At 33.0% G+C, this 19505-nt stretch overlaps 1 protein-coding gene across 1 annotated transcript in view; it reads right to left on the bottom strand.

The window, feature by feature from the left end:
* Positions 1–19505, bottom strand: part of LOC141447257 (uncharacterized) — a 245541-nt gene that overhangs the window by 211320 nt on the left and 14716 nt on the right. The window contains exon 3 of the mRNA XM_074114596.1: positions 7655–7854. The gene's annotated coding sequence lies outside the window, so the exon portion shown is untranslated. The remainder of the gene's footprint in view (positions 1–7654; positions 7855–19505) is intronic.

Below are 19505 nucleotides of genomic sequence, written 5' to 3'. Positions count from 1 at the left end.
AATAGATTCAATAAAGTGACAGTTTCAGTTGGCTGACTTTGTCGAATAACTTATTACAAAGAACCTGATGATGGCATCAAACCCAAAACTTGTTTTTACTGAGCATTTTTCGAAAAATGAGTTTTGCTGGCCACACACTCCACTCACAGACTGATACGAGGGTCGTTTGAAAAGTCCGTGCAAAAATAAAAACTACTTAATTTTTTGTGGTAAACCTTTTTTATTTTTCAACATAGTCTCCTTTTAGGCTTATACAATTCGTCCAACGCTGCACTAGTTTGTTGATCCCTTCCAAATAATAGGATTTGTCCTAGTCTGAAAAATAGCCATTCGTTTCTGCAATCACCTCCTCGTTTGAATAAAATCTTTTTCCCGCCAGCCATTTCTTCATATTGGGGAAGAAATAGTAGTCCGAGGGAGCCAAGTCTGGAGAATAGGGGGGATGTGAAACGAGTTGGAACCCTATTTCCATTAATTTTGCGATCACAACTGCTGAGGTGTGAGCTGGTGCGTTGTCGTGATGGAAAAGGACTTTTTGTGGGCCAATCGTGGGCGTTTTTTTTGCAGCTCGGTTTTCAAACGGTCCAATAACGATGAATAATATGCACCTGTAATAGTTTTACCCTTTTCCAGATAGTCGATGAGGATTATTCCTTGCGAATCCCAAAAGACAGTCGCCATAATCTTTCCGGCCGAAGGAACGGTCTTCGCCTTTTTTGGCGCAGATTCCCCCTTGGTAACCCATTGTTTAGATTGTTCTTTGGTCTCAGGAGTGTAGTGATGTATCCATGTTTCATCCACAGTGACGAAACGACGCTTAAAGTCCTGCGGATTCTTCTGGAACAGCTGCAAACCGTCCTTGCAACACTTCACCACGATTTCGTTTTTGGTCACGCGTGAGCAATCGCGGCACCCATCTTGCGGATAGCTTTATCATTTCCAAATGTTGATGCAAAATATTATGTACCCGTTCATTCGAGATGCCCACAGCACTAGCAATCTCACGCACCTTCACTCTTCTGTCATCCATCACCATATCATGGATTTTATCAATGATTTCTGGAGTAGTAACCTCAACAGGGCGTCCAGAACGTTCAGCGTCACTTGTGCCCATATGGCCACTCCGAAAATTTTGAAACCACTTGTAAACTGTTCTAATCGAAGGTGCAGAGTCACCATAATGTTTATCAAGCTTCTCTTTAGTCTCTTGAGGCGTTTTGCCTTTCATAAAGTAGTGTTTAATCAACACACGAAATTCTTTTTCGTCCATTTTTTGAAAATCACTCGACTTCCTCGATTCAAACGAATGCCAAACACAAAGAAATAGACCGATCTGGCTGAAACTTGGTGTGTGTTCTTCCAAGGGATGCTACTAACTAAACATAACCTCGATACGCGCCGGTGGTGCTATCTCTCTGACTTTGCACGGACTTTTCAAACGACCCTCGTAGACAGATGCACACAGGCCAATTTTCAAAAAACACGAATTAAAAATTTTTGTTTTCGAATATAATAAAGGAAGAAAATTAAAAAAAAATAATCGCCTATTTTTTCAGACAGGCTTTACACGTCTACCAACCAATTTAGGTGCCGAGGGCGGAGGCGACATAACACAAACATACATTAACATAAATTTCTCATATAAAAACATTAAATAAAATCCAAGGTCTATCTATACATCGGGAATCGAACCCACTAAACCAACAATACATCTTAGCTTTGCGGGTCCTACACTCTTAACCGCTCGGCAATTGTGGTACCTTAATTTGTAAACACACGGTTTAAGAAACCATCTTCGTTTAAAAAATAAAAATTGGGAAGACAAAAAAATACAATAATAAAATGAAATAAAAGGTAAATTAATAATGAAAATAAATCTTCTAATAAATGAAAGAAGCGTACAATCTAATACTATAATAAAATCCAATACTAATGCCATTAATAGGGATTAAATTAATACTTGATCAATTCATTTATAGTTACGTAGATTTATACTTCCTCGTGAGATATGCTCATTTATTTTATATCTTCTAACAATATATTATTTTAGATGGGACACCTGATTGCTTTTTATTGGCAATGCAGAAAAATCTTCCTTTAATTACACAGTATTTTATGGGCTGTTAAATTTTATACAAAATAATAATAATGAATATTCAGCACCGTCAATATTAAAATAATTTTTAAAAATTGAATAATGATTTGTAGCCATTTCCTCTTACGGATACTTGTATTTCCGTTCAATTAAAAAATAAACTGCTCCACAAAAAAAGTGGCGCACTTTGAAAAAAGCGTTTATTTTTTGTTTTATCACATTTTGGGGAAAGATTATTAGTTTTAATTATTTTCATAAACTGTCAGGGAACAATTAATCGAATCAAGGCCCAAAGTTTCTTGTATATAGAGAAGCAATTCCTCGTTTAATCCCCTTCGGTCTTTTTGTGTAAACAACAACGTGAACTTTACCTCAACAGTAAATAAATTTATTGACCTCTACAGTTGCGTTTAGACTTTTTTCAAGCTGAAAGCATTGCAAACTCTCAATTACAGCAGAGCAAGTGGCCCGTATTATTGCAATAGTTGAGGATGGACGGAGTCAGCGGTACGCAGCACGAACGTTAGGGTTGCCTGAGACCACCGTCCGTAGAGCCATCCATCGTTACCGGGAGACAGGCCTCTGCACTCGTAGACAAGGTTCGGGTCGACCAAGAGCCACAGAAGCACTAGATGACCGATTTATTAGAATTCACACTATAAGAAATCGTAAAACAAATGCTTCTGAAACAGTTCAAACACTGCTTACTGTTCGTGGAGTTTCACTCAGTGCCGAAAGAAGGCTTGCTGAAATGAATTCACGCTCTAGGAAGCAAGCCACAGGACCATTGCTCACCGTAGACCATCGGAGAGCCCGTCTAGAGTTCGCTAGGGAACACCGCAACTGGTCTGAGAACGATTGGAGAAACGTTCTCTCTTTAGACGAGTCCCGTTTTGCTCTCTATGCATCTGATGGGAGGCGACGAGCTTACCGAAGGCCTGGGAAGCGCTACGCTCCGTGCAATATTTCTGGTAGACTACCATTCGGAGGTGGTTCAGTGCTGGTGTGGGCTGGGATTTCTATGGAGGCTAAGACTGAGCTCCACGTGTTCAACAGGGCAATCTTGAATGCAGATTTGTATGTGAGAGAAATTTTGCAGCAATATGTGATACCCTATGCACCATTTATTGGGGAGAATTTTATTTTTATGCAAGATAATGCCACTGCCGCCTGTGTTGTTCAATATCTACAGGATACTAGCATTCGTGTTTTGAGGTGGTCAGCACGCAGCCCGGATTTAAATCCAATTGAACATCTTTGGGATGAGCTGGGTAGGCGATTAAGATGGAGAAATAATCCTCCCAGGAGCTTAGAAGAGTTGCGAGGTGCTCTGGTGGAGATATGGGAGGAATTAACACAAGATTTCGTGAGAACTTTAATAAGGAGTATGCCGAGGAGATTGGATGCAATAATGCGAGCAATACACCTTACTAAAATTCTTTTTCTCTTTTTTAATCGGAAGAAATACATTTTTTTTTCAAATTCTTTTTTTGCCGAGAAGTACTTTTTTGTTAAATTAAAGGTTTTCATTTCTTTTAGATCATTTTTAATTTTATTTTAGCCTTCCCGTAACTTTATACTTCTTATATTTGCTAACTAAAATAAAATGTAGAATAAAAAGTTACAGAGAAAAAAAAATAACGCATTTTTAAAGTGAGCCACTTTTTTTGTGGAGCAGTGTATATAAACAATATTAATCTACCTCTAATGATGGATGAAAGTGCGAAACCGATCAGGGATACAAATAAACATGGATAAAATCAACTACCTACAAGAAGATAGCCAATATACAATATTATAGTTTAGGGCCATATTAACAAAAGGTTTTTATATTAAAGCGAATATTTATTAATACTGCACTTCTGAGAAGTAATCCATAGCATTAATTATTGGAAGAGATTAGTTTTTTTTGCGTAAACATTTACCTTAAACAATAAATTGGTTTACTTAAAATAAAGATCCATAAATTCCTATTTATTTGCTTATCCAAACTATTTATTTTATTAAGAAAAACTTATTTTATTATTATTATTTATTTTCATTTTATTTTATTTTTTTTGTTAAGATGTACTAAAATTTAATGGTCTCGATTTGCGTATTAAGTGGAATGTACTTTAATACGTTTCCCCACCATTAAAAATATGGAGGCTATAGAACTTTATTTTATTATCTTCTTTATCTTATATAGAGCCACATTCTACAGTTTCATGGCTTATGAATATTTTCGTCTGAATCAAGGTTTCATGCTGTGAATGTTTTTATATATATATTTTTTTTAATAGTAGAGGAAATATTATGCAATAATGTCCAGCAGAATTTTAACATTAATGGTAAGCTCAAGTGTGAACAGAACTATTTTTTTGTGAAATAGAACAAAAATTATAAGCATTACGAACTCAAAATAGCAACATTATTTTGGTATTATTGGTTCAAAATATTTAAAAAAACATTCAGAACTATGAAATTCATATTTTGACTGTAACTTAACGATTAAAATTATTAATTCCTATTTTTTTGAATTGTAACGATTTCAGTTCCAATTCAATACCAACCAACTGTAGAATCCATTATACGTACAGGGTGAACCATTTAAAACACACCAATCGCTAATAACTTTTTAGGAAAGCGGAATTTCGAAAAAACCCATGAAGTAAACTATATGTTTTTTTTTGTCTAGTTTTCAAATTTTCCATCCCCCGATGCTGTATTTTTATTTTTTGCGGAGTTACAGCCAAAAACCCGATTGGAGTTTCATAAGGACCACTGGTTTTGACAATGATTATGAAAACTACATAAAAAAAACTGTGAAAAATGACGTTTCGATATCCCTAATATTAGTAGAGATATTTGAGATCAAAGTTACAATTTTATCTATTCGTGATCGGTTTTCAATATTAATTTTCCACCAGAAATACACCAGTTTTGGGAGGTCCTCTGACTGCAAAAAATGTTATTGGAGACGCAAAGAACAAAATAATAATAATTGAACATTTTAAAGAATGTAGAGTAATGTAATGGTTGTGAGTGAATCAGGAGAAATTTGTTTTATCATCAAATAAAAGCTACCATCACATCATTTTAATGTACTCCGTATACAAGACTTCTTGACCTATGATTACGGTAAGAATATCTTGCCAGGGTGTTGGTCTAGTGGTCAAGAGCGTGGCTTTGTAAGTGTGGGAGATCCCCAGTTCGAATCACACGGGTGCAGTCATTCACAATACTTAATACATCATAACACTTTTTTAAATAAAATGTAGTCAAACATTTTTTGCAATCAGAGGACCTCCCAAAACGTGTATTTCTGGTGGAAAATTAATATCGAAAACCGTTCACGAATAGATAAAATTGTAACTTTGATCATAAATATCTCAACTAATATTAGGGATATCGAAACGGGGTCAACGTCATTTTTCACAGTTTTTTTATGTAGTTTTCATAATAATTGTCAAAACTAGTGGTCCTTATGTAACCCCAATCAGGATTTTGGCTGTAACTCCGCAAAAAATGAAGATACAACATTGGGGGTGGAAAATTTGCAAACTAAACCAAAAAAAACATATAGTTTACTTCGTGGGTTTTTTCGAAATTCCGCTTTCCTAAAAAGTTATTAGCGATTGGTGCGTTTTAAATGGATCACCCTGTATAAGAATTCCCTAAAAAATAATCAAGTAAACGCTATAATCTCCATGTAATAATTTATATAGAACTATTTTACTCATAAAATGCGACAAACAAACTGACAGAACTAAGCGTATAAACAAGCGAATGTAAACAAAAACAACTTGTAAGATATATATGGCACCTCATAGTATAAACGAAAGCGATGTAGCTTATATTATGATGGCAATAAAAACACCTACTTCAATTTTAATTTAAGGTCTAAAACAACATAAAGTAACTTGGCAAACTACCTGTGCGTACAGTTTTCACAAATTATGTCAACATTTAAACTCACTATGTTGAGGAAAATATAAAAAATTTTCCTTTTATTTGTATTTGTATCTACTTTAAATTCGCTTCACGTAAAATATATATTTTTTTTTTAATTCACTAATAAAATCAAATTGCAATATGGAAATGTAAACAAAGTTTGTCGGCAAAAAAATCTGTTTGAGGAAGGGCATGTTACAATTATGTAACCTGTAATCTGTAACGATTACTTTATTGTCATTTTATACTACCCAAAACAAAAAGATCGCCCACAACTAAATGGTGGGAAAAAGTTTTAAGTAAGGAAAAAAAAGGCTGTAGGTGTTTTTCAAGATACGGTGAAAATACTAATATCTTGAAAGTAAACAGGAAATGAAGATATAATAAAAGCCTAGTAGCTTTACAAGTACTATATTATTGTGACAAATTTTATATTTGTAAACAAAACATTTATTATAATACGTTTGTCCAATATTTGTTGCTAGACATCTGGGTTATTGCACAAAAAAATTACAGTTATAAATAAGGATTTGCTCTATATTTTTAAAAAAAATTGGGAATTTTCACTTTTACAGAAAAAGAGAAAAAAAAATTGTCAAAGTTGGGTGTTTTTTCAACGTTCCACTTTTTAGTTAAACATTAAAGCGAAGTATGGCTATCATTTATGCCGAACAATATTACTAAGCCCCAGCCAAACTTTCAAAATCCTGTTAAGACTTATAAGACTTATTAGTATTAACACTTTCAGAGAGGGGGCCTTACTTATGTGGGGCAAACGTCTCTCCTGAAGTATGTTCAACGAAAAACCGGCAACAGCCTTATATTTTATTTAGAATTTGACCTTCCATATCTCAATAACTATTATCACTAAAATATTGCAATTTTGTATCAGTTATACAGCAAACTATTCTCTACAGATGGGTAAAGAATTCATTAAAATCTGAACAATACGTAAAGGGGTATAAACGTTTGAATTTTAGAACTAATTTGAGAAAAACCACCTAAACTTTAACCTTCTATAACTCAATAACTATAATCACTAAAACGATGCAATTTTTATCAGTTATAGTGCTAACTTTCCTCTACAATTTGGTAAAGAATTCATTGAATACTAAGCAATACTAAAAGAGATATAAAAGTTTTAAATTTTAACGAAATGCAAAACCTCCAAACTTTAACCTTCTATAACTCAATAACTATAATCACTAAAACGATGCAATTTTTATCAGTTATAGTGCTAACTTTCCTCTACAATTTGGTAAAGAATTCATTGAATACTAAGCAATACGAAAAGAGTTATAAAAGTTAGAAATATGAACGAATTTGAAAGCCACCAAAATCTATATCAAAACCTTCTATATCTCATCAACAATTACAACAAAAACATTGCAATTTATATCAGTTATAGAGCTATCTTTCCTCTACAATATGGTAAAGAATTCACAGAGTACACACTAACCATCACCGGACAGTGAGCTGCAAAAAGCTCCTAGAAAGAGAAAATCTAAGGGCCAGCAAGCTGGATTCGAACCAGTGTTCTCTGCATTGGAATCCAGTAATTCACTAACCCCTAATCCCCTCCTTTGTAATTTAATGTAGAAATTAAAATAAGCATGAGATATATACCTTTTGGAATTCAGCTGGGTACGATGTTGTCTCAGCAAATCTGGGAATATCCTGTGCACTTTTAACAACACTACACAACACTCGCGATCTTTAAACTATTTCGTTACTAACAACTAATGCAAAACTAATCTTTTACACAATTTAACACCACTACGTCACAAGTAACATTCACCATCGTACCACTAGCTCACTCCGACACTCTGAAACAAAACAAACAATGAAAAGACCATTAATTTTGAAAATGCAAATTACTTTAGATCTTAACACCAGTAGTTGGTGCAAATAAAGAAAATGGCGGTTTACATAAAAAATATAATGCAGGAATTATCTTTATTTATCTTTTTGGTGATTTTTACATTTTAATTCTTTTATGGCATATTTCGATAATTTATCAAATACTTATGGGATAAAAGTTAGTAAAAAAAAATTAAATAGTATTTTTCCTCGAAATAATTAACAACAAAAAATTGGCCAATCAGAGTGGCGAATTAGAAGTGTGAAATGTAGGCGGTCTGGTGGGCCACGCCCCGACCAATAAAAGCAGAGTTAGCCAGCACATAATTGGTAATCGTTTACTCTCAACTTTTTTTTGGTTGTATTTTATATTTTATTACTTCTAGTAGTTATTTCTTATCCCACAAACTTAATAATTACTTAATAACCAAGTGCAATACCTATATTGTTCCAAATTTGGGCTCCCCCCTCCAAAAAAAAATTCAATCGCTGTACTGTTGATAATTGACTCTATTGACCGATGAGTTTGCCGACCACTGATCTAGGATATCTCAATGAAGAATCCCTAGATTTAAAAAGGACACTAATCAGTCGGCCAAATACCAAATGTAGAATCAAATAAGTCTTAAGGTACTGCCATAGCTTCTATTTCACTGTCAACTGGCTAACCTTTCTTACCTTCTACTTGGGCTTCAAAATATAAATTAATAAAAGTAAAAAAAAAACTTCCAAAAATAGCTGCTGACGTAATAATATTATTTGATATGAAATGAAGATATTAATGGCATTTGCTGAAATAAATACCACCGCCACCTAAATGTACATTTAATAACCAACCTGTTACCAATTTAATCAACCAAATTTGGTGTAACAACCATTATATAATTAATTCTATTTTTACTTGGTATGCCTTCCTAATGTTAATAATTTATTACCATCATTTGATACATTTTTTTGACCAGATATTTTCAAAATTATTAAGAAAAACTTAATATCTTAATTTATGGTACACCTAAAAATAGAAGTGAACTTTTTTTTTTTCTTTTTTAATTACCGTATTTCATCATATCTTGTTTGATTGCTAATTAATTGGCAATTAAGTCATAAAAAAGACATCAGGGAATATCAAGGATATCTTTTATAAAATTATTTTAAGTAATTATTCAGTTTCAACATGCCCTATCCACTTTCTGTAAATTTTAATGACTTCTAAATCGTGTGTTGCCAAAAGTGTGGGTCCAAATTAAGATCTATGGTTAAAAAGAAAACACAAACAGACAAAAACAAAAATCAAAAATTTGAGAGGCAATCAGTATTAGAATTCGACTACTGGCAACTTTTGGAATATGCGTTATAATTAAAAGTATATTTTGGAATCTATAAAAAATGCTCCTTCAGAAATACTAGCAAATCTAAACATAAATCCAGTCCTGGGGATCTGTAAAAGTATATTGTGGAATCTATAAAAAATACTCCTTCAGAAATACTAGCAAATCTAAACATATATCCAGTCCGTGAGGCTCCCAGAGATTGGATCTGGAGAGTACATGAAAAGAACTGGGTCAAACACGGCAAGAGTGTCATGCCCTTGTTATGTAAACAAAGAGACTTTGGGCTTGGGCAGGAATCAGATTACTCTGGTTACAGGCCTATTCACAGGACACGGTAAGTTCAGAAAGCACCTGCACAAGATAAGGCTTATTAGCTCGGAACCTTCGTGCAGATTGTGCTAGGAAGAGGAGGAAACGGCCTCTCACCTGCTTTGCAATCAAGAGACTGCACTACGATATCTTTGGAACCTTGAGAACAAAGGAGATTGTGGCGCAGAAGGAACTTTTAGGGAGAGTCCTCAACCTTTTTAGAAGGGAAGGCATCTACTAGACTTAAAGGGGAAGATACAATAGGCCTCTTGTGGCTGCATGGGTCCCGTCCCGCCTTTTCAAAATCTAAATCTAAAAATTCTAAACCTATATACTTTATTATTAAATTCACATATTAACCATTAAATAAAATCTAAGGCCTAGAACAGGGGAATCGAACCTACTAAACCAACAATACATCTTAGCTTTACGGGTCTAGTCTCTTAACCGCTCGGCTACGGAGACGCCTTGATTATAATGAAGACTTAAATGGATAAAGTACAAGTAAGATACACTAAAGCTTGATAAATCAATCTTTTACACAAACAAACAGACAGATCTAAGTCAAAATTTATATCATTATAAATAAATAATGAAAAATAATAGATATTATTTATGTTTATATCTAGTTATAATAATCTAATAATAACAGGTTGTCCAACCTTGAATTGGTTGGAGACTGTCACGGGTAACACAGAAATCTAAAGAATTCCTCATGACTAGTTTTAAGAATACAAAAAACATGCTTCTTATTTATTCTATCATTTATCTATTTAGATCTGCTTTCATTATAAATTATCTAAACTAGAATAGACCATTTAAAATGCATTAATCTTTTTATTCTAAAAGATGTGCCCTAAAAATTGTACATAATGCACATGGTTTTGAAACAGTTAATGACCTTCTATTGGATATATAAGTACATTTCTATTTATTTCCTCATTCTTTTATGTGGAAACGTCACGATTTTGGCCTCATTATTTATTTATTTTTATTTTTTAATTTAACTCAAAGGACGAGGTTTGAAATTTTCCCTTACTAAATTGATTCATTAAAGAGGGTAAATTATTTTTTTTAACCAAATCAATTTTTTAATTTTTCAACCTTTTATTCCAACTAGCATGATTGATTGTGTATAGCGAACTATAGGACCTTGTTAGTGAAGGTCACTTGACCTGTATATTTTATTTATGTATTTTTAATTACTCTTTAGATTTATTTATTCCAAATACAAAAAAATGATCTTGTGTGGACACTCTTACAATTTTTTGTACGTAGGTAATTAAATATGTCTTGAAACAATCGTAAAAATATAATTAATTTCAATATTAATTATAAGTTTAATGTAATAAAAAAAGTGAAAAGTAAAGTAATGCCTATCTTTTCAGAAGGGTTTTACGCCCAACTACCGAATTAGATGTGGACGGTTCTCGTATTAAACATTAAATAAAATCCAAGGCCAGGGAATCGAACCCACTAAACCAACAATACATCTTAGCTTTGCGGGTCTAGCCCTCTATTTGTGGCACCTTTTTATCTTTAGAGCTCCTATAACCTTATGCACTTCTGATACAATTAAAACTAAAAGCTCCTATTCTACTACTGTTAAAATACTACCTACTATTGAATGATAGAAAAATAACGGTCACATCACCCTAAAACCATACAAATATTTTCTGAGAAACTTCTTTTAACCAGTTAAGTGCGTTCGACGTGTATACTCGTTGTAAAAAAAAATTAAATTTGCCATTAACTATAAAAACTTGATATTTTAATAAAATACAATAAGAATATTATTTGGTGGGATGTTTCCTTTATCTTACCAATAGAACTGCCAAGTATTTTATGCGGAGGGAGGTGGAGAGAGTCAGCCAAATGATAAGTCGTTGGTACATGTTTGGTCTCCGCTTTAGAGATTGGAAATTACCAACACATATAGCAGCTCTCAACTCTTGTGCAATGCAGTTTTTACCTTAGATAGAGATTCAGTCCTCAGTACGAGCATGATTTCATTTTGCACACAATTCAAAGCTCTTAGCTCTTTTCTTCCTTGTAAAAGCTCTAGCGTCTTTAGTTAACTACAGTAATGCATACGTGATGCGGTGCAAGATCTGCCCCAGAGATTGCAGAAAAAGTCACTTACAGTGACTATTATGACGTTGTAAACTTTTGGTTGTTTTGCCTGGTGTTCGACGTGTATACACGTCATTGTCTGATTTTAATTCCGCACACTATGGGGGGATTTTTTTAAAACTAAATTCCACGCTTAACTGGTTAAACCATTTTTGAAGATATCGCTAAGCAAAGGATTCCAAAATTCTTGTGAAATTAACTTAGTAAATGGTAAATTTATTCTAAAGGAAAGCAAAATTTATTCTAAAAGAAGCTCAAAATAACTGATTTCCCCCCATCATCCCCCAAAAATATTTCTTGTTTGGTGTAAAAACTTTACACCATCTTAATAGTTTTCTTAAAAGAAAAAAACAAATTTAAATATGTAAATATCTCTCTAAAATTACTATCGATAAATCGCTATTTCGTAATATCGCTTATTTTTAACGTTTAAAAAAAGATATCACGAATATAACAGACCATAAAAATATGTAGTTAACCCCTTATTTCAAAAAATACAATATATCAACTTGATCTGTGTAAAGCTATTTGAAAAGTTCTACGTCCAGATTTGCTTTCAGTGAATACATTAATTCTTAAATGACTTTGAAGCTATATATAAATATAAATAAAAGTTATTAGATACGCAATAAAGAGAATAAAATCACTGATAACTACAAACACGCAGGAATTTTTTAGTTTAGATATAAAGGAAGAAAACGAGCTTTTTTTGTTAAAAAAAAGAAGAAATATCAGTAATAACCTTTGAACTTTGCCTGAAGCTCACAAAAACATAAATGTTAAGTTCTTTAAATGAAATAACAATTATTCAAACAAAATTAAATGTTCCGTCATTTTAAGAATACCTAATAAGGTAATAAACTAGAGAAATTATTATTTCAAAAGATGGGAGTGTTAACTGAAATTGGGAAACAATAAAAAAAAAAATCTGTATTTTTATCTCTCTTCAGATCGCATCTCTAGAGAACGGATTAGCCATGAGGTTATAGTATTGGATTCCCACTATGGAGATCATAGGTTCGAATCCAGCTCTACTATTTGAGTCGTATTAAATTTTTAACTGTTAGTAAAACTGTAAATTCTACTGGAATATAATTCTTATTGGAAAGCCAATCGCAGCTCCTTCTCAGAAACTATCTTGCGGCAAAAAAACGAATAGATAAATGTATCTCTCAGTTTTGGGGATAACAAATAACTGACGATGAAACCATGAACTTGGAGAATTTTTAGTTATTTTTGAAATCTTGAGAAATCCAAATTATCTGGTATGTTTTGGAGGCACCCATAGTATACAAGTATACATCTTTTTGTAAATAATGATACTTTTACTAAGTTATAAGCCCGTTAAATGCATATTACAATGTATCAGATGATTTAGTGTAACTTTTGATTTATGTTGCTTCTACTACATTAAGAAAAAAAGAAAAAAATTGTTATCCGTTTATACAATAATTTATCACGGCATACAGAAAAAAAATAATGTATGTAATGATTATGTGTTGGTGATTTTATAAGGTAAATTTTAAGACATTGATCGAGTATTGTGTCTTTATAATCGCTGAAGGAATTTCAGGTAGTTTGAGTGCCCAGAAGCCTGGATTTTAGGTGCACTCCCCTATCCTTTAGAAAAATATTAATTATACTGACCAAGAATCCAGATAAAAAAAAATCCATGATAACTATCTTGGAAAAATCAGGGTCATTATTCAAGTAAGAGGAGAACAGTAATTTGTGTTTGGGCTTTAGGCTGGGTTGCTTTAGTTTTCTATGAATGAAAAAGGCAAACATTCGGAGCGCTATTAAATTCAAAAATTGGAAAGTGGTCATTTTATTGAATATTTTGTCAAAGGTTTATCAATTGTGGCATTCGGAGTCATTTAAAAAAAATAATAAAAATTTATTATCATACATGATCTGCACGAGAGATTGTACATTGCAGAAAACCATTGAGTTATTGCTTGCGGCGGACTATAAGGAGGGTGCAATCACATGATTATTTGCTTTGTATTATGTTCATTCTTTCTCCAAATCGCACACTCACAGAGTTCAACGAGAAGGGTGGCCAAAGATTGGGAGTGAAAGCTATGAGAATTTAGGGTAGAGTGACACAGAAGGTGAGGTCGTAAAAGAAATCAAGATAAATTAGAAACAAGGCGTCTACAAATCAAAGCAAAACTAGACTAGAGGTGAAGAGGGCAAAGAAATCAAGATAAGAGAGACGAGACATCAATTATGAAACCAAGCTATAGCCCAGGAAGCGAGAATAGAAAAGAAATTAAGGTAAATCAGAATCAAGGCATCTACCAGTCAAAGCAAAAGTGTACTAGACGTGAAGATGGCCAAGAAATCAAGATAATAGAGACGATTATAAATCCAAGAATATTCCAAGAAACGAGAATGGAAAAGATAATTTTGAATAGATAATTTTAAGTTTCTAAAGGTAATTAGAAACAAGGTATCAACAAATCAAAGCAAAAGTGAACTAGACGTGAAGATGGCCAAGAAATCAAGATAATAGAGACGATTATCAAGCCAAGAATGTTCCAAGATGCGAGAATGGAAAAGAAATCAAGTTAATTAGAAACAAGGCATCAACAAATCAAAGCAAAAGTGAACTAGACGTGAAGATGGCCAAGAAATCAAGATAATAGAGACGATTATCAAACCAAGAATATTCCAAGAAACGAGAATGGAAAAGATAATTTTGAATAGATAATTTTAAGTTTCTAAAGGTAATTAGAAACAAGGTATCAACAAATCAAAGCAAAAGTGAACTAGACGTGAAGGTGGCAAAGAAATCAAGATAATAGAGACGATTATCAAGCCAAGAATGTTCCAAGATGCGAGAATGGAAAAGAAATCAAGGTAATTAGAAACAAGGCATCAACAAATCAAAGCAAAAGTGAACTAGACGTGAAGATGGCCAAGAAATCAAGATAATAGAGACGATTATAAATCCAAGAATATTCCAAGAAACGAGAATGGAAAAGATAATTTTGAATAGATAATTTTAAGTTTCTAAAGGTAATTAGAAACAAGGCATCAACAAATCAAAGCAAAAGTGAACTAGACGTGAAGATGGCCAAGAAATCAAGATAATAGAGACGATTATCAAGCCAAGAATGTTCCAAGATGCGAGAATGGAAAAGAAATCAAAGTAATTAGAAACAAGGCAACAACAAATCAAAGCAAAAGTGAACTAGACGTGAAGATGGCCAAGAAATCAAGATAATAGAGACGATTATCAAGCCAAGAATGTTCCAAGATGCGAGAATGGAAAAGAAATCAAGGTAATTAGAAACAAGGCAACAACAAATCAAAGCAAAAGTGAACTAGACGTGAAGATGGACAAGAAATCAAGATAATAGAGACGATTATCAAACCAAGAATGTTCCAAGATGCGAGAATGGAAAAGAAATCAAGTTAATTAGAAACAAGGCATCAACAAATCAAAGCAAAAGTGAACTAGACGTGAAGATGGCCAAGAAATCAAGATAATAGAGACGATTATCAAACCAAGAATATTCCAAGAAACGAGAATGGAAAAGATAATTTTGAATAGATAATTTTAAGTTTCTAAAGGTAATTAGAAACAAGGTATCAACAAATCAAAGCAAAAGTGAACTAGACGTGAAGGTGGCAAAGAAATCAAGATAATAGAGACGATTATCAAGCCAAGAATGTTCCAAGATGCGAGAATGGAAAAGAAATCAAGGTAATTAGAAACAAGGCATCAACAAATCAAAGCAAAAGTGAACTAGACGTGAAGATGGCCAAGAAATCAAGATAATAGAGACGATTATAAATCCAAGAATATTCCAAGAAACGAGAATGGAAAAGATAATTTTGAATAGATAATTTTAAGTTTCTAAAGGTAATTAGAAACAAGGCATCAACAAATCAAAGCAAAAGTGAACTAGACGTGAAGATGGCCAAGAAATCAAGATAATAGAGACGATTATCAAGCCAAGAATGTTCCAAGATGCGAGAATGGAAAAGAAATCAAAGTAATTAGAAACAAGGCAACAACAAATCAAAGCAAAAGTGAACTAGACGTGAAGATGGCCAAGAAATCAAGATAATAGAGACGATTATCAAGCCAAGAATGTTCCAAGATGCGAGAATGGAAAAGAAATCAAGGTAATTAGAAACAAGGCAACAACAAATCAAAGCAAAAGTGAACTAGACGTGAAGATGGCCAAGAAATCAAGATAATAGAGACGATTATCAAGCCAAGAATGTTCCAAGATGCGAGAATGGAAAAGAAATCAAGGTAATTAGAAACAAGGCAACAACAAATCAAAGCAAAAGTGAACTAGACGTGAAGATGGCCAAGAAATCAAGATAATAGAGACGATTATCAAGCCAAGAATGTTCCAAGATGCGAGAATGGAAAAGAAATCAAAGTAATTAGAAACAAGGCAACAACAAATCAAAGCAAAAGTGAACTAGACGTGAAGATGGCCAAGAAATCAAGATAATAGAGACGATTATCAAGCCAAGAATGTTCCAAGATGCGAGAATGGAAAAGAAATCAAAGTAATTAGAAACAAGGCAACAACAAATCAAAGCAAAAGTGAACTAGACGTGAAGATGGCCAAGAAATCAAGATAATAGAGACGATTATCAAGCCAAGAATGTTCCAAGATGCGAGAATGGAAAAGAAATCAAAGTAATTAGAAACAAGGCAACAACAAATCAAAGCAAAAGTGAACTAGACGTGAAGATGGCCAAGAAATCAAGATAATAGAGACGATTATCAAACCAAGAATGTTCCAAGATGCGAGAATGGAAAAGAAATCAAGGTAATTAGAAACAAGGCAACAACAAATCAAAGCAAAAGTGAACTAGACGTGAAGATGGCCAAGAAATCAAGATAATAGAGACGATTATCAAGCCAAGAATGTTCCAAGATGCGAGAATGGAAAAGAAATCAAGGTAATTAGAAACAAGGCAACAACAAATCAAAGCAAAAGTGAACTAGACGTGAAGATGGCCAAGAAATCAAGATAATAGAGACGATTATCAAGCCAAGAATGTTCCAAGATGCGAGAATGGAAAAGAAATCAAGGTAATTAGAAACAAGGCAACAACAAATCAAAGCAAAAGTGAACTAGACGTGAAGATGGCCAAGAAATCAAGATAATAGAGACGATTATCAAACCAAGAATGTTCCAAGATGCGAGAATGGAAAAGAAATCAAAGTAATTAGAAACAAGGCAACAACAAATCAAAGCAAAAGTGAACTAGACGTGAAGATGGCCAAGAAATCAAGATAATAGAGACGATTATCAAACCAAGAATGTTCCTAGATGCGAGAATGGAAAAGAAATCAAAGTAATTAGAAACAAGGCAACAACAAATCAAAGCAAAAGTGAACTAGACGTGAAGATGGCCAAGAAATCAAGATAATAGAGACGATTATCAAGCCAAGAATGTTCCAAGATGCGAGAATGGAAAAGAAATCAAGGTAATTAGAAACAAGGCAACAACAAATCAAAGCAAAAGTGAACTAGACGTGAAGATGGCCAAGAAATCAAGATAATAGAGACGATTATCAAACCAAGAATGTTCCAAGATGCGAGAATGGAAAAGAAATCAAAGTAATTAGAAACAAGGCAACAACAAATCAAAGCAAAAGTGAACTAGACGTGAAGATGGCCAAGAAATCAAGATAATAGAGACGATTATCAAGCCAAGAATGTTCCAAGATGCGAGAATGGAAAAGAAATCAAGGTAATTAGAAACAAGGCAACCACAAATCAAAGCAAAAGTGAACTAGACGTGAAGATGGCCAAGAAATCAAGATAATAGAGACGATTATCAAGCCAAGAATGTTCCAAGATGCGAGAATGGAAAAGAAATCAAAGTAATTAGAAACAAGGCAACAACAAATCAAAGCAAAAGTGAACTAGACGTGAAGATGGCCAAGAAATCAAGATAATAGAGACGATTATCAAGCCAAGAATGTTCCAAGATGCGAGAATGGAAAAGAAATCAAAGTAATTAGAAACAAGGCAACAACAAATCAAAGCAAAAGTGAACTAGACGTGAAGATGGCCAAGAAATCAAGATAATAGAGACGATTATCAAGCCAAGAATGTTCCAAGATGCGAGAATGGAAAAGAAATCAAAGTAATTAGAAACAAGGCAACAACAAATCAAAGCAAAAGTGAACTAGACGTGAAGATGGCCAAGAAATCAAGATAATAGAGACGATTATCAAACCAAGAATGTTCCAAGATGCGAGAATGGAAAAGAAATCAAGGTAATTAGAAAAAAAAAGGTCATCCCATCACAATGGCAATCTGAAGATTTGGTTAATGATAGAATTCCAAAATTTAAAAGACATAATTATGGAATAAAGGAATATTACAGAACCGTTTTGTTAAATTAGACAGAATGATTACAGGGGCGCCTTCCCAGAACCTGAAAGCGAGCCCTTGGGACCATCAAATTCTCATCAATCAACAATCACCCCTTTGAGTGGACAATCGCTTAAATGCAGAAGGCAGAAGTTAAACTTCAAGGTTAAATTGTTTCGTAGTAAAACTTTTGTTTAAGCATGAAAACGGAATATTAAGTTTAAGCGTTCTGCAGTTAAATCAAAACAAAATGGCCGATAAACTGCTTACTTAGAGATTTACAATTAGCAATCCAGGGGGAACATTTCTGCTCCTCAGATATCAAAGTAATAATTAGTAAGCTTCAAAACAAACACGCAAAACAAAATTTTACAAATAGAAATAATTAATACTACAGAAACTAATTCAACAAAAACAAGATTAAAATCTATTTTATACAAAAAAAAAGTGTATTATATCAAAATATAGATATATAGAAGTTTACAAAATAAAAGAATTTAAGTTTATATTCAAACCAATTTGAAAAATTGAAACAATATATTATTGTATATTCTTAAAAACAAGGGGTTGGGGAGAGAGGGGAAATAATAATGTGTGTGTTTGTGCGTATGTATTGTATAAGATTAGGACGAGAACAGGAAATAAAAGCAAATAGCCACCACACATCTGATAGCCATTATATTTCGTACCACTAGAGTGTGGGCAGCAGTAACTACACGCGCAGTTATAGTTACCATATTCGGTAACAATAAATATATAATCTTTTGTTTCTTTATGGTTCCCCTCGAATGTAAGCAAATAATTTATTATTTTACCCTTCGTTAATAAAAAAAGAAAAGAAAAACAAACACTAAACTTTTAATAACTATAAATTTTTTATAAACTCTAATATAATTTGATTATTAACTTGAAGAAATGTTAACGATAAAAAGCTGTGTATACGTCGTTAAATTGAATGTTTATATTTTTTTTTTCATTATATTAATTTATTATACCTATTTAAATAGCATTTAATGCATAATAATTCTGTCTCGAAGTATCCGCAATGCTTTTTTTTACTTCCTGCCATAATTCTAATTGGTAAATAGTTTTAAGAATTTGATTTTTTTTTTTTTTTATCTTTTATTGCAATTTACCACTGCAACAGTTGTTGCAACAAGCAAATATGGTAAAAGAAAAAAGAAATAGAAGAAAATCATGAATGGAGAAGGCACCCAGTGGTGTCCAAGATGCGAGAATGGAAAAGAAATCAAGGTAATTAGAAACAAGGCATCAACAAATCAAAGCAAAAGTGAACTAGACGTGAAGATGGCCAAGAAATCAAGATAATAGAGACGATTATCAAGCCAAGAATGTTCCAAGATGCGAGAATGGAAAAGAAATCAAAGTAATTAGAAACAAGGCAACAACAAATCAAAGCAAAAGTGAACTAGACGTGAAGATGGCCAAGAAATCAAGATAATAGAGACGATTATCAAG

The sequence above is a fragment of the Rhodnius prolixus genome, unplaced genomic scaffold (genome assembly GCF_049639745.1).
Source record: "Rhodnius prolixus isolate KJV_2025 unplaced genomic scaffold, Rpr scaffold_7, whole genome shotgun sequence".
NCBI classification, from domain to species: domain Eukaryota; kingdom Metazoa; phylum Arthropoda; class Insecta; order Hemiptera; family Reduviidae; genus Rhodnius; species Rhodnius prolixus.
The sequence above is the reverse complement of the archived record's forward strand: the minus strand, read 5'-3'. Positions and strand labels throughout refer to the sequence as shown.